Source organism: Bombina bombina, chromosome 10 (assembly GCF_027579735.1).
Source record: "Bombina bombina isolate aBomBom1 chromosome 10, aBomBom1.pri, whole genome shotgun sequence".
NCBI lineage: Eukaryota > Metazoa > Chordata > Amphibia > Anura > Bombinatoridae > Bombina > Bombina bombina.
The window spans coordinates 215,674,602-215,692,184 of record NC_069508.1 but is presented as its reverse complement, the minus strand read 5'-3'; the positions used below and the strand labels follow the sequence as shown (position 1 = coordinate 215,692,184).

Sequence of the window (17,583 nt, the reverse complement as noted above, 5' to 3'; positions counted from 1 at the left end):
ACACTAGAGTTTTCTTTGCATAAATGTTTTGTAGATGATCTATTTATACAGCTCATCTGGGAGTGTTTTTTTGTAACAATGTTAAGTTTTGCTGATTTTTTAATAACCTTGTGCTGATTTTCAGATCCCTAACCAAGCTTAATGTATCACAACATAGACTGAAGCGTACAGACTCCTACTTTCTCTTGTTTGTCTAATGGTTCTTTGTATATGCAGGAAAGGTGGGAAGATCTGCTCTCCCTGCTTTACCAGCCCCTTTCACTGGGTGTCACAGTCCAACCTCATCAGCAGTGCTAAACTGTGACCATCTAAGTACGTTTTTAAAAGGTTTTAAACTGAATGTTTAGATCAGTATCTGTGCATATTCTTCTTTATTGCAGTGTCTATTACATGCAGCTATATGGAAATTAGTGCACACTGTCCCTTTAAGACAACGTTGAAGTTAGTGGGGATTTAACAATTAAAGTTGTATCCTGTATCCCCTCCCTCCCCCTCTCCTACTGTACAACAGGCGGTACAACCAATGAGAAGCTGTGCCTCCCGCTTCATATTCTTTCTGTTGCACAAGCTCTGTACCCTGGGCAGGTGGCACAGCTTCTCATTGGTTGTATACTGTATCCCCTCCCTCCCCCCTCCCCTACTGTACAAAAGGCGGTACAACCAATGAGAAGCTGTGCCTCCTGCTTCATATTCTTTCTGTTGCACAAGCTCTGTACCCTGGGCAGGCTATTGGGCAGGTGGCACAGCTTCTCATTGGTTGTACTACCTTTTGTAGAATGTAAGAAAATAAAGGGTTTAGCTTGGGGTTAGCTGGAAAAGCTTGCAGGGATTAATTGTTATATTTAAACATAAACTATTTACAGCCACTATAAAAAAATACGGTCAACTTTTACAAACAGCTATTGGATACTTAGGCCTAGATTTAGAGTTGGGCGGTAGCCGCCAAAACCAGCGTTAGAGGCTCCTAACGCTGGTTTTAGGCTACCTCCGGTATTTGGAGTCACTCAAAAAAGGGTCTAACGCTCACTTTTCAGCCGCGACTTTTCCATACCGCAGATCCCCTTACGTAAATTGCGTATCCTATCTTTTCAATGGGATCTTTCTAACTCCGGTATTTAGAGTCGTGTCTGAAGTGAGCGTTAGAAATCTAACGACAAAACTCCAGCCGCAGAAAAAAGTCAGTAGTTAAGAGCTTTCTGGGCTAACGCCGGTTCATAAAGCTCTTAACTACTGTACTCTAAAGTACACTAACACCCATAAACTACCTATGTACCCCTAAACCGAGGTCCCCCCACATCGCCGCCACTCGATTAAAATTTTTTAACCCCTAATCTGCCGACCGCCACCTACGTTATACTTATGTACCCCTAATCTGCTGCCCCTAACACCGCCGACCCCTATATTATATTTATTAACCCCTAACCTGCCCCCCACAATGTCGCAGCCAGCTACCTACAATAATTAACCACTAACCTGCCGACCGCAAAGCGCCGCCACCTACGTTATACTTATGTACCCCTAATCTGCTGCCCCTAACACCGCCGACCCCTATATTATATTTATTAACCCCTAATCTGCCCCCCTCAACGTCGCCTCCACCTGCCTACACTTATTAACCCCTAATCTGCCAGCGGACCGCACCGCTATTATTATTATAAAGTTATTAACCCCTAATCCGCCTCACTAACCCTATAATAAATAGTATTAACCCCTAATCTGCCCTCCCTAACATCGCCGACACCTAACTTCAAACATTAACCCCTAATCTGCCGACTGGAGCTCACCGCTTTTCTAATAAATGTATTAACCCCTAAAGCTAAGTCTAACCCTAACACTAACACCCCCTAAATTAAATATAATTTTAATCTAACGAAATTAATTAACACTTATTAAATAAATTATTCCTATTTAAAGCTAAATACTTACCTGTAAAATAAATCCTAATATAGCTACAATATAAATTATAATTATATTATAGCTATTTTAGGATTAATATTTATTTTACAGGTAACTTTGTATTTATTTTAACCAGGTACAATAGCTATTAAATAGTTAAGAACTATTTAATAGCTAAAATAGTTAAAATAATTACAAATTTACCTGTAAAATAAATACTAACCTAAGTTACAATTAAACCTAACACTACACTATCAATAAATTAATTAAATAAAATACCTACAATTACCTACAATTAAACCTAACACTACACTATTAATAAATAAATTAAATACAATACCTACAAATAACTACAATGAAATAAACTAACTAAAGTACAAAAAATAAAAAAATATTTACAAACATAAGAAAAATATTACAACAATTTTAAACTAATCATACCTACTCTAAGCCCCCTAATAAAATAACAAAGCCCCCCAAAATAAAAAAATGCCCTACCCTATTCTAAATTACTAAAGTTCAAAGCTCTTTTACCTTACCAGCCCTGAACAGGGCCCTTTGCGGGGCATGCCCCAAGAAGTTCAGCTCTTTTGCCTGTAAAAAAAAAAACATACAATCCCCCCCCCCCAACATTACAACCCACCACCCACATACCCCTAATCTAACCCAAACCCCCCTTAAATAAACCTAACACTAAGCCCCTGAAGATCATCCTACCTTGTCTTCACCTCACCGGGTATCACACCGATCCGTCCTGGCTCCGATATCTTCATCCAACCCAAGTGGGGGCTAGACATCCACTGAAGAAGTCCAGAAGAGGGTCCAAAGTCTTCATCCTATCCGGGAAGAAGAGTAGATCCGGACCGGCAACCATCATCTTCCAAGCGGCATCTTCTATCTTCATCCGATGAGGACCGGCTCCATCCTGAAGACCTCCACCGCAGACCCATCTTCATCCGGCGACGTCCAACTGAAGAATGACGGTTCCTTTAAGGGACGTCATCCAAGATGGCGTCCCTCGAATTCCAATTGGCTGATAGGATTCTATCAGCCAATCGGAATTAAGGTAGGAATATTCTGATTAGCTGATGGAATCAGCCAATCAGAATCAAGATCAATCCGATTGGCTGATCCAATCAGCCAATCAGATTGAGCTCGCATTCTATTGGCTGATCGGAACAGCCAATAGAATGCGAGCTCAATCTGATTGGCTGATTGGATCAGCCAATCGGATTGAACTTGATTCTGATTGGCTGATTCCATTAGCCAATCAGAATATTCCTACCTTAATTCCGATTGGCTGATAGAATCCTATCAGCCAATCGGAATTCGAGGGACGCCATCTTGGATGACGTCCCTTAAAGGAACCGTCATTCTTCAGTTGGACGTCGCCGGATGAAGATGGGTCCGCGGTGGAGGTCTTCAGGATGGAGCCGGTCCTCATCGGATGAAGATAGAAGATGCCGCTTGGAAGATGATGGTTGCCGGTCCGGATCTACTCTTCTTCCCGGATAGGATGAAGACTTTGGACCCTCTTCTGGACTTCTTCAGTGGATGTCTAGCCCCCGCTTGGGTTGGATGAAGATATCGGAGCCAGGACGGATCGGTGTGATACCCGGTGAGGTGAAGACAAGGAAGGATGATCTTCAGGGGCTTAGTGTTAGGTTTATTTAAGGGGTGTTTGGGTTAGATTAGGGGTATGTGGGTGGTGGGTTGTAATGTTGGGGGGGGGGGTATTGTATGTTTTTTTTTACAGGCAAAAGAGCTGAACTTCTTGGGGCATGCCCCGCAAAGGGCCCTGTTCAGGGCTGGTAAGGTAAAAGAGCTTTGAACTTTAGTAATTTAGAATAGGGTAGGGCATTTTTTTTATTTTGGGGGTCTTTGTTATTTTATTAGGGGGCTTAGAGTAGATGTAATTAGTTTAAAATTGTTGCAATATTTTTCTTATTTTTGTAAATATTTTTTTATTTTTTGTAACTTAGTTCTTTTTTATTTTTTGTACTTTAGTTAGTTTATTTCATTGTAGTTATTTGTAGGTATTGTATTTAATTTATTTATTGATAGTGTAGTGTTAGGTTTAATTGTAGGTAATTGTAGGTATTTTATTTAATTAATTTATTGATAGTGTAGTGTTAGGTTTAATTGTAACTTAGGTTAGGATTTATTTTACAGGTAATTTTGTTATTATTTTAACTAGGTAACTATTAAATAGTTCTTAACTATTTAATAGCTATTGTACCTGGTTAAAATAAATACAAAGTTACCTGTAAAATAAATATTAATCCTAAAATAGCTATAATATAATTATAATTTATAGTGTAGCTATATTAGGATTTATTTTACAGGTAAGTATTTAGCTTTAAATAGGAATAATTTATTTAATAAGAGATAATTAATTTCGTTAGATGTAAATGATATTTAACTTAGGGGGGTGTTAGTGTTAGGGTTAGACTTAGCTTTAGGGGTTAATACATTTATTAGAATAGCGCTGAGCTCCAGTCGGCAGATTAGGGGTTAATAATTGAAGTTAGGTGTCGGCGATGTTAGGGAGGGCAGATTAGGGGTTAATACTATTTATTATAGGGTTAGTGAGGCGGATTAGGGGTTAATAACTTTATTATAGTAGCGCTCAGGTCCGGTCGGCAGATTAGGGGTTAATAAGTGTAGGCAGGTGGAGGCGACGTTGTGGGGGGCAGATTAGGGGTTAATAAATATAATATAGGGGTCGGCGGTGTTAGGGGCAGCAGATTAGGGGTACATACGGATAATGTAAGTATCAGCGGTTTACAGAGCAGCAGATTAGGGGTTAATAATAATATGCAGGGGTCAGCGATAGCGGGGGCGGCAGATTAGGGGTTAATAAGTGTAAGGTTAGGGGTGTTTAGACTCGGGGTACATGTTAGAGTGTTAGGTGCAGACGTAGGAAGTGTTTCCGCATAGCAAACAATGGGGCTGCGTTAGGAGCTGAACGCTGCTTTTTTGCAGGTGTTAGGTTTTTTTTCAGCTCAAACAGCCCCATTGTTTCCTATGGGGGAATCGTGCACGAGCACGTTTTTGAGGCTGGCCGCGTCCGTAAGCAACTCTGGTATCGAGAGTTGAAGCTGCGTTAAATATGCTCTACGCTCCTTTTTTGGAGCCTAACGCAGCCTTTATGTGGACTCTCAATACCAGAGTTATTTTTATGGTGCGGCCAGAAAAAAGCCGGCGTTAGCTTTTCGGGTCCTTACCGACAAAACTCTAAATCTAGCCGATAGAGAGCTGAATAAATAGAGAGCAAGTTCATAATCACCAAATACAAAAAAAGACAATGCAATAGAACTTAGTATGGATCTCAAATGAGTAGTAGATTTTTTTTTCACTTCCCCTGTATCATGTGACAGTCACCAGCCAATCACAAAATGCATATACTGTACGTATATACTGTGCACTCTTGCACATGCTCAGTAGAAGCTGGTTTCTCAGAAAGTGTGTATATAAAAACTTTGCACACATTTTGATAATGGATGTAAATGGGAAAGTATTTTTACAATTGCACTTTCTATCTGAGTCAGGAAAGTTTCATTTTGACTTCAGTGTCTTCTTATTGTTTTGTTTATGAGTCTCAACTATTATTATTATCGGTTATTTGTAGAGCGCCAACAGATTCCGCAGCGCTATATATATATATATATATATATATATATAACTATTATTATTATCGGTTATTTGTAGAGCGCCAACAGATTCCGCAGCGCTATATATATATATAACTATTATTATTATCGGTTATTTGTAGAGCGTCAACAGATTCCGCAGCGCTATATATATATATATAACTATTATTATTATCGGTTATTTGTAGAGCGCCAACAGATTCCACAGCGCTATATATATATAACTATTATTATTATCGGTTATTTGTAGAGCGTCAACAGATTCCGCAGCGCTATATATATAAAACTATTATTATTATCGGTTATTTGTAGAGCGCCAACAGATTCCGCAGCGCTATATATATATAACTATTATTATTATCGGTTATTTGTAGAGTGCCAACAGATTCCGCAGCGCTATATATATATATAACTATTATTATTATCGGTTATTTGTAGAGCGCCAACAGATTCCGCAGCGCTATATATATATAACTATTATTATTATCGGTTATTTGTAGAGCGCCAACAGATTCCGCAGCGCTATATATATATATATAACTATTATTATTATCGGTTATTTGTAGAGCGCCAACAGATTCCGCAGCGCTATATATATATAACTATTATTATTATCGGTTATTTGTAGAGCGTCAACAGATTCCGCAGCGCTATATATATAAAACTATTATTATTATCGGTTATTTGTAGAGCGCCAACAGATTCCGCAGCGCTATATATATATAACTATTATTATTATCGGTTATTTGTAGAGTGCCAACAGATTCCGCAGCGCTATATATATATAACTATTATTATTATCGGTTATTTGTAGAGCGCCAACAGATTCCGCAGCGCTATATATATATAACTATTATTATTATCGGTTATTTGTAGAGCTCCAACAGATTCCGCAGCGCTATATATATATATATATATATATATATATATAACTATTATTATTATCGGTTATTTGTAGAGCACCAACAGATTCCGCAGCGCTATATATATATATAACTATTATTATTATCGGTTATTTGTAGAGCGCCAACAGATTCCGCAGCGCTATATATATACAACTATTATTATTATCGGTTATTTGTAGAGCGCCAACAGATTCCGCAGCGCTATATATATATAACTATTATACTCTTCTTCCCAAATCCCTAAAAAAATAGCTTCAAGTTCAAAGAAGAAATTAACATTTAAAAGAAATATTATTGTAAATGTTATCTGTGGGTGATATTAAAAAATACAGCAGCTGCTGAGAAAATGTCATTCATTCAAATCCTCCAGATAAAATGTAAAGCTGAACAGAACTGGATTGTCTTTGTATTTTAAGTACTGTACATCCAAAAAAAGGCCCAGTCCGTCATCTGGATGTGCAGTGCTATTTAATATGATTAAAGGATCAAGAAATAAAAAGAATAGGTCTATTACAGGGGTGGGAGAAAATACAGAAACTCTCTGTTACTCTCCCTGAACTCTGGGATCTGAATCAGTATCTTTTTCTTCATTTCATCTGTGTAGACAGGCTGGCCTGATCCAAAACCTCACTCTGACGTCAATGGGGCAGAGAAATTAGAGCTAAGCTAGACAGCTGCAATGCACCCGATCTTTAGAGTTTTATTCCTTTCTCTCTGGGTGACATCCAAGACAGATACTATCAATCATGCCCTCCTGGAAGAGAACGCAGCAACCCGGTTATATCATTCCAATAGCAAAACGCAGCAATTCGGTGCTCTCTAAATTATAACAGTAACACAATTATAAGAGAATTCAGCTATAGGAAAAGCAAGAATATATATATATATGGCCTTTTAGAATATATATAGATATGGCCTTTTAGAATATATATAGATATGGCCTTTTAGAATATATATAGATATGGCCTTTTAGAATATATATAGATATGGCCTTTTAGAATATATATATAGATATGGCCTTTTAGAATATATATATAGATATGGCCTTTTAGAATATATATATAGATATGGCCTTTTAGAATATATATAGATATGGCCTTTTAGAATATATATAGATATGGCCTTTTAGAATATATATAGATATGGCCTTTTAGAATATATATATAGATATGGCCTTTTAGAATATATATATAGATATGACCTTTCAGAATATATATAGATATGGCCTTTTAGAATATATATAGATATGGCCTTTTAGAATATATATAGATATGGCCTTTTAGAATATATATAGATATGGCCTTTTAGAATATATATAGATATGGCCTTTTAGAATATATATAGATATGGCCTTTTAGAATATATATATAGATATGGCCTTTTAGAATATATATATATAGATATGGCCTTTTAGATTATATATAGATATGGCCTTTTAGAATATATATAGATATGGCCTTTTAGAATATATATAGATATGGCCTTTTAGAATATATATATATATAGATATGACCTTTCAGAATATATATAGATATGGCCTTTTAGAATATATATAGATATGGCCTTTTAGAATATATATAGATATGGCCTTTTAGAATATATATAGATATGGCCTTTTAGAATATATATATATATAGATATGGCCTTTTAGAATATATATAGATATGGCCTTTTAGATTATATATAGATATGGCCTTTTAGAATATATATATAGATATGGCCTTTTAGAATATATATATAGATATGACCTTTCAGAATATATATAGATATGGCCTTTTAGAATATATATAGATATGGCCTTTTAGAATATATATAGATATGGCCTTTTAGAATATATATAGATATGGCCTTTTAGAATATATATAGATATTGCCTTTTAGAATATATATATAGATATGGCCTTTTAGAATATATATATATATTGCCTTTTAGAATATATATAGATATGGCCTTTTAGAATATATATAGATATGGCCTTTGATAATATATCTAATCTAGCTATAAAAAAAGTTTAATTGATTCACTTACAAGACATTGTAAATAATACTAGGGGGCCCATTTATCAAGCTCTGATGGAGCTTGATGCCCCGTGTTTCTGGCGAGCCTGCAAGCTCGCCAGAAACAGCAGTTATGACGCAGCGGTCTAAAGACATCGCCGAAAATCAACCCAAGTGTCCGCAAATCTGCAGGGGGCGGCGTGGCACTAGCAGCACACAAGAGATGCCGGTGCAATGCTCTCCGTATTCAACGAGGTCTGTCGGACCTGATGCGCACTGTCGGATCAGGTCCGCCAGTCCTTTGATAAATATCCCCTAGGGGTGCATATATTAATATAGCTATTATTATTTATCATTCCTTATTTTTGTAATTAAGATAATTAAATCTGTATTTAACAATGGGGTTAATGCTAATATTAATTATTCATATTTTATTGAGTTGTTAAAGGGATGTAATAAAACATTACTAAAATGCTCAAGCATATGAGAGCTTTATTATTATTATTGCACAAATCCTGTGTGATATCTGCTGGTTAAACACATATTATACATTACAAGTGGAGCACAATCTATAGTACAAGGCATATAGGGGCCTATTTATGAAAGACCTGTCAGACATGATACGACAGTGCGGATCAGGTCCGACAGACCTCGCTGAATGCGGACAGCAATACGCTCTCCATATTCAGCATTGCACCAGCAGCTCTTGTGAACTGCTGGTGCAATGCTGGCCCCTGCAAATTTGCGACAATCAGTCGCTAGCAGGGGGTGTCAATCAACCCGATCGTATTGGATCGGGTTGAATTGCGGCGATGTCAGTCCGCCTCCTCAGAGTAGGCGGACAGGTTGTGGAACAGCGGTCTTTAGACGGCTGCTTCATAACTGGTGTTTATGGTGAGCCTGAAAACTCGCCGGAAACACGGGGCTTTAAGCTCCATACGGAGATAATAGATAGGCGCCATTTTATCTTTTTGTGTCACTTTGTGCAAAGAATAACTCACAATCTGGTTCTACAAGTGGATGATCATTATTTTAGCCAAAGCTTCTTAAGACGGCCAAATGCTATACTTTTAATGGATAGTGCAGGGATCGCTACCGGCACTTTATTGTGCTCATATTACAAGTGCGCTCCACTGCTTGTTTTCCTAATGCAAAGGAATGAAGTCACATTGGAATTCCCAAAGAAAGCCAGGCCCTTCACACAGCTTTTCTAATGGATTGAAATAGATCCCTCGATGTCTTAAAGGGGCACACAGTTCAATAGTATGCTGTATCAGTACAGTGAAAAGTGCATTAACAACTCTGCATTAGAATTTTTTTTACTAATTAATCTGCATTATGTGCACGTGCCAGTAGTGATTGGTAGGTATGCTCTTTGCACTACATAATTACCAACCAGTGCATCTCTTATTGTAGCGATCAGCATCACACATACACATGTTGATAATCTCATAGTTGAAAAGGCTAAAGCAACTGCTTTTTAGCATCTATGTCCCATTAAATTCAACAATTTATGGTGAGATGTGATGTATTATGAATTCTATTAGGTCCAATTAGTGATACAATATTCTCTTCTGAGGCTGTCATGTCACTAACAAAAATCTCTAGAGATATTCATTTTAGCTACAGAAAACATTCTAGACATTTTAGAATAAAATTAATGTTATTCTATGTTGAGGAAAATTCTTAGCTATTCAGTTTATTTGTGTATTTTATTTCCTTAAATTAGCAGCCAACCATGCATATAATGTAGACACAAAACGGTATTAAAGAATAAGAAAACAAATACCATTTGCCGGATGACATGAAAAGCAAACTCTGCTACTCATAAATGCCATATTGGCAGAGAACCTGGCAATGGTTTAACTAGGGAAGTACAAAGAAAGACCACCTAAATTGTAATCATACACATAGGGCAGATTTCTCAATCTCATGTGATGTGAACCTGTCAGCATTTGATCACAGATTGTGGGGCGCATTTGTTTGCCATATTTAACATGCACGTGCATGCAGAAATAATGTTAAAGTAATAGGACTTTCAGAAAGTATGCAGTATAAAGATTTACATATATTTATGTCATAAATTCTACCCAAGTTCTTGGATATTCCACCCACGGATACCCCTTTTGTAGTCGAAAGAGCCCATGGAATAGGTCATTTCAGAGAAGGTAGAAATAGCAATAGACCTAGGCCTATAATTGCCAAACTCCTTAATTTCCAAGGCAAGGTAAAACTGCTATAGTACTACAGGAAAAAGAAAGAAATAATCATAGAAGGGAAAAAAATTCTTATATTCCAAGATTTTTCAGTAGAAGTATCTAATAAGAGGAAAAATATGTCACCAATATGTACTCAATTAATAAATAAAGGTTATGCTACACTAATTTATCCAGCTAGAATTCACATTCAGGGAACTGAGGAGGTTAGAATTTTAGAAGATTTTAAAGAGGCAGAGGCGTTCATGAGGGAGGAAGTGAAATAATATCTGGAATAGAAACTGTGTCTTTGAAATATAAAATGTGGGTTATTCTTGGTATAGTATGGTTGTATAGAGAATGTGATGTTCTAACGGGGGTGGTTGTATAGAGAATGTGATGTTCTAACGGGGGGTGGTTGTATAGAGAATGTGATGTTCTAACGGGGGGTGGTTGTATAGAGATTGTGATGTTCTAACGGGGGTGGTTGTATAGAGAATGTGATGTTCTAACGGGGGGGTTGTATAGAGAATGTGATGTTCTAACGGGGGGGTTGTATAGAGAATGTGATGTTCTAACGGGGGTGGTTGTATAGAGAATGTGATGTTCTAACGGGGGGGTTGTATAGAGAATGTGATGTTCTAACGGGGGGTTGTATAGAGAATGTGATGTTCTAACGGGGGGGTTGTATAGAGAATGTGATGTTCTAACGGGGGGGTTGTATAGAGAATGTGATGTTCTAACGGGGGGGTTGTATAGAGAATGTGATGTTCTAACGGGGGGGGGGGTTGTATAGAGAATGTGATGTTCTAACGGGGGGTGGTTGTATAGAGAATGTGATGTTCTAACAGGGGGGTTGTATAGAGAATGTGATGTTCTAACGGGGGGTTGTATAGAGAATGTGATGTTCTAACGGGGGGTGGTTGTATAGAGAATGTGATGTTCTAACGGGGGTGGTTGTATAGAGAATGTGATGTTCTAACGGTGGGGGTGTATAGAGAATGTGATGTTCTAATGGGGGGGTTGTATAGAGAATGTGATGTTCTAACGGGGGGGGGGTTGTATAGAGAATGTGATGTTCTAACGGGGGTGTTGTATAGAGAATGTGATGTTCTAACGGGGGTGGTTGTATAGAGAATGTGATGTTCTAACGGGGGTGGTTGTATAGAGAATGTGATGTTCTAACGGGGGGGTTGTATAGAGAATGTGATGTTCTAACGGGGGGGGGGGGTTGTATAGAGAATGTGATGTTCTAACGGGGGGTGGTTGTATAGAGAATGTGATGTTCTAACGGGGGGGGTTGTATAGAGAATGTGATGTTCTAACGGGGGGTGGTTGTATAGAGAATGTGATGTTCTAACTGGGGGGTTGTATAGAGAATGTGATGTTCTAACGGGGGGGTTGTATAGAGAATGTGATGTTCTAACGGGGGGGTTGTATAGAGAATGTGATGTTCTAACGGGGGGGTTGTATAGAGAATGTGATGTTCTAACGGGGGTGGTTGTATAGAGAATGTGATGTTCTAACGGGGGGGGTTGTATAGAGAATGTGATGTTCTAACGGGGGGGTTGTATAGAGAATGTGATGTTCTAACGGGGGGGGGTTGTATAGAGAATGTGATGTTCTAACGGGGGGTGGTTGTATAGAGAATGTGATGTTCTAACGGGGGTGGTTGTATAGAGAATGTGATGTTCTAACGGGGGGGTTGTATAGAGAATGTGTTGTTCTAACTGGGGGGTTGTATAGAGAATGTGATGTTCTAACGGGGGGCGTTGTATAGAGAATGTGATGTTCTAACGGGGGTGGTTGTATAGAGAATGTGATGTTCTAACGGGGGGGTTGTATAGAGAATGTGATGTTCTAACGGGGGGGTTGTATAGAGAATGTGATGTTCTAACGGGGGGGTTGTATAGAGAATGTGATGTTCTAACGGGGGGGTTGTATAGAGAATGTGATGTTCTAACGGGGGGGGGTTGTATAGAGAATGTGATGTTCTAACGGGGGGGTTGTATAGAGAATGTGATGTTCTAACGGGGGGTTGTATAGAGAATGTGATGTTCTAACGGGGGGGGGGGTGTTGTATAGAGAATGTGATGTTCTAACGGGGGTGGTTGTATAGAGAATGTGATGTTCTAACCGGGGGTGGTTGTATAGAGAATGTGATGTTCTAACGGGGGTGGTTGTATAGAGAATGTGATGTTCTAACGGGGGGGGTTGTATAGAGAATGTGATGTTCTAACGGGGGGGTTGTATAGAGAATGTGATGTTCTAACGGGGGTGGTTGTTTAGAGAATGTGATGTTCTAACGGGGGGGTTGTATAGAGAATGTGATGTTCTAACGGGGGGGTTGTATAGAGAATGTGATGTTCTAACGAGGGGGTTGTATAGAGAATGTGATGTTCTAACGGGGGGGTTGTATAGAGAATGTGATGTTCTAACGGGGGGTGGTTGTATAGAGAATGTGATGTTCTAACGGGGGTGGTTGTATAGAGAATGTGATGTTCTAACGGGGGGTGGTTGTATAGAGAATGTGATGTTCTAACGGGGGGTGGTTGTATAGAGAATGTGATGTTCTAACGGGGGGTGGTTGTATAGAGAATGTGATGTTCTAACGGGGGGGTTGTATAGAGAATGTGATGTTCTAACGGGGGGGTTGTATAGAGAATGGGATGTTCTAACGGGGGGGGTTGTATAGAGAATGTGATGTTCTAACGGGGGGGGTTGTATAGAGAATGTGATGTTCTAATGGGGGGTGGTTGTATAGAGAATGTGATGTTCTAACTGGGGGGTTGTATAGAGAATGTGATGTTCTAACGGGGGGTTGTATAGAGAATGTGATGTTCTAACGGGGGGTGGTTGTATAGAGAATGTGATGTTCTAACGGGGGTGGTTGTATAGAGAATGTGATGTTCTAACGGGGGGTTGTATAGAGAATGTGATGTTCTAACGGGGGGGTTGTATAGAGAATGTGATGTTCTAACGGGGGGTGGTTGTATAGAGAATGTGATGTTCTAACGGGGGGGTTGTATAGAGAATGTGATGTTCTAACGGGGGGGTTGTATAGAGAATGTGATGTTCTAACGAGGGGGTTGTATAGAGAATGTGATGTTCTAACGGGGGGGTTGTATAGAGAATGTGATGTTCTAACGGGGGGTGGTTGTATAGAGAATGTGATGTTCTAACGGGGGGTGGTTGTATAGAGAATGTGATGTTCTAACGGGGGTGGTTGTATAGAGAATGTGATGTTCTAACGGGGGGGTTGTATAGAGAATGTGATGTTCTAACGGGGGGGTTGTATAGAGAATGTGATGTTCTAACGGGGGTGGTTGTATAGAGAATGTGATGTTCTAACGGGGGGGTTGTATAGAGAATGTGATGTTCTAACGGGGGGTTGTATAGAGAATGTGATGTTCTAACGAGGGGGTTGTATAGAGAATGTGATGTTCTAACGGGGGGGTTGTATAGAGAATGTGATGTTCTAACGGGGGGTGGTTGTATAGAGAATGTGATGTTCTAACGGGGGGTGGTTGTATAGAGAATGTGATGTTCTAACGGGGGTGGTTGTATAGAGAATGTGATGTTCTAACGGGGGGGTTGTATAGAGAATGTGATGTTCTAACGGGGGTGGTTGTATAGAGAATGTGATGTTCTAACGGGGGGTGGTTGTATAGAGAATGTGATGTTCTAACGGGGGGGTTGTATAGAGAATGTGATGTTCTAACGGGGGGGGTTGTATAGAGAATGTGATGTTCTAACGGGGGGGTTGTATAGAGAATGTGATGTTCTAACGGGGGGTTGTATAGAGAATGTGATGTTCTAACGGGGGGGTTGTATAGAGAATGTGATGTTCTAACGGGGGTGGTTGTATAGAGAATGTGATGTTCTAACGGGGGGTGGTTGTATAGAGAATGTGATGTTCTAACGGGGGGTGGTTGTATAGAGATTGTGATGTTCTAACGGGGGGTGGTTGTATAGAGAATGTGATGTTCTAACGGGGGGTGGTTGTATAGAGAATGTGATGTTCTAACGGGGGGGTTGTATAGAGAATGTGATGTTCTAACGGGGGGGGGGTTGTATAGAGAATGTGATGTTCTAACGGGGGGTGGTTGTATAGAGAATGTGATGTTCTATCTGGGGGGTTGTATAGAGAATGTGATGTTCTAACGGGGGGTTGTATAGAGAATGTGATGTTCTAACGGGGGGGTTGTATAGAGAATGTGATGTTCTAACGGGGGTGGTTGTATAGAGAATGTGATGTTCTAACGGGGGGGGGTTGTATAGAGAATGTGATGTTCTAACGGGGGGTGGTTGTATAGAGAATGTGATGTTCTAACTGGGGGGTTGTATAGAGAATGTGATGTTCTAACGGGGGGTTGTATAGAGAATGTGATGTTCTAACGGGGGGGGTTGTATAGAGAATGTGATGTTCTAACGGGGGTGGTTGTATAGAGAATGTGATGTTCTAACGGGGGGTGGTTGTATAGAGAATGTGAGTTCTAACGGGGGTGGTTGTATAGAGAATGTGATGTTCTAACGGGGGGGTTGTATAGAGAAGGTGATGTTCTAACGGGGGGGTTGTATAGAGAATGTGATGTTTTAACGGGGGTGGTTGTATAGAGAATGTGATGTTCTAACGGGGGGGTTGTATAGAGAATGTGATGTTCTAACGGGGGGGGTGTTATAGAACGTGATGTCTAACGAGGGGTTGTATAGAGAATGTGATGTTCTAACGGGGGGGTTGTATAGAGAATGTGATGTTCTAACGGGGGGTGGTTGTATAGAGAATGTGATGTTCTAACGGGGGGTGGTTGTATAGAGAATGTGATGTTCTAACGGGGGTGGTTGTATAGAGAATGTGATGTTCTAAACGGGGGGGTTGTATAGAGAATGTGATGTTCTAACGGGGGGGTTGTATAGAGAATGTGATGTTCTAACGAGGGGGTTGTATAGAGAATGTGATGTTCTAACGGGGGGGTTGTATAGAGAATGTGATGTTCTAACGAGGGGGTTGTATAGAGAATGTGATGTTCTAACGGGGGGGTTGTATAGAGAATGTGATGTTCTAACGGGGGGTGGTTGTATAGAGAATGTGATGTTCTAACGGGGGTGGTTGTATAGAGAATGTGATGTTCTAACGGGGGGTGGTTGTATAGAGAATGTGATGTTCTAACGGGGGGTGGTTGTATAGAGAATGTGATGTTCTAACGGGGGGTGGTTGTATAGAGAATGTGATGTTCTAACGGGGGGTGGTTGTATAGAGAATGTGATGTTCTAACGGGGGGGGGGTTGTATAGAGAATGTGATGTTCTAACGGGGGGGTTGTATAGAGAATGTGATGTTCTAACGGGGGGGTTGTATAGAAAATGTGATGTTCTAACGGGGGTGGTTGTATAGAGAATGTGATGTTCTAACGGGGGTGGTTGTATAGAGAATGTGATGTTCTAACGGGGGTGGTTGTATAGAGAATGTGATGTTCTAATGGGGGTGGTTGTATAGAGAATGTGATGTTCTAACGGGGGGGGGGGGTTCTTCTCTTTCTCACTAGATTAATAGATTTGAGATAATATGAATTATCAGTTCTGTTGTACCTCCTGGAATGTGGGTGGTATCACCTCCCAATAAAAAGGAAAGCAATACTAAGACAATTTAAGAATTTAGGGACTGACACAGCCCTCATCCAGGAGACACATTTAAAGGAAGAGGAATTAAATAAAATGAAAACCAGCTGGGTCGGGGAGATCTTCAAAACCGTGTGTAAATATAGGGAAAGAGAGGTGGCGATCTTATTATAAAAGAAGTTTCAATATACAATATTATATTGTTATCTAGATCCAGAAGAGAGGTTTTTGATATATAAAATGGAAATTGGTGGAACAAGATTCACCATATGTAATGTTTATGGTCCTAATGAACACTCCCCTAAATTTTGGCTAAATCTTCAACTCCATTTGCTGGAAAAAGTAGAAGGTATTCTCATAGTAGGTGGGGATTTGAATATAGTTTTTCAAGTCCCATTAGACAGATTTAGACAAGATACAGCCGTCAAGAAAAGCAGAAGAGATCAATTAGAGGCTAGTCTCCTTAGGAAATTTATACACAATTTAAGTTTAAAAGATGTATGGAGAGACAGTAATCCGGTGAGTAGGGATTATACATGTGCCTCTAAGGCTCATAAAACCTTCTCGAGGATAGTAATGTTTTTGATCTCAGAGAAATTATTCGGAATAGATGCAGAAGTTGTATTAAAAGAGATTACAATATCAGATCATGCTCCGATTATTTTAAATATGTATATTAATAACTGTAACCTCCCCATAAAGAGATTTCGGTTTCCTGGTTATTTGATCAATGATATAGAATTTAAAATTTTCTTAACTGCAAAATGGCAGGAATATTACGTAAATAATCAAGACTACTTAGATAAACCAGAGATCTTCTGGGAAGCATCTAAAGCAGTACTAAGTTGGGAAATCATAGCATTTATTAGTAGAAAAAACAACAACAGAGAAACAGGGAGAAGGAAATCGTGAACAGATTAATATCTGCATATAATAAATATCTAAGTGAACCAAATAGAAAGAATTGGCAACGGTATGAAGAAGCTAAGGAAGCCAGAGATCTGTGGTTACTTAATATTACCACTCAGCAAGAAATCAGAGCTAATTCAAGATTCTACAGATTTGGAAACAAATCAGGGAAATTACTAGCAAAGTTAGGGAATAAAGCGAGAAATTTCAATTCCATAGGCAGTATAAACAAAGAGGGGGTGATGTTGGATAAAACTGAAGATATATTAAAATTATTTGAGGAGTATTACCAAAAGGCATATATGGATGAGAAGAAATGGAGGCGCTTCATAGGGTGAGTATGTAAGGACAAGTGATAACTTGCAAAGAGAAGACAATTGGCAACTCTCGTGTTTGCAGGCACTACCAGT

General features: G+C 39.1%; 1 protein-coding gene across 1 annotated transcript in view; it reads right to left on the bottom strand.

Annotated features, from left to right (window-relative positions):
* PDE4B (phosphodiesterase 4B) overlaps positions 1-17,583 on the bottom strand; it is a 1,313,049-nt gene that overhangs the window by 709,075 nt on the left and 586,391 nt on the right. The gene's annotated exons all lie outside the window — the stretch shown is intronic.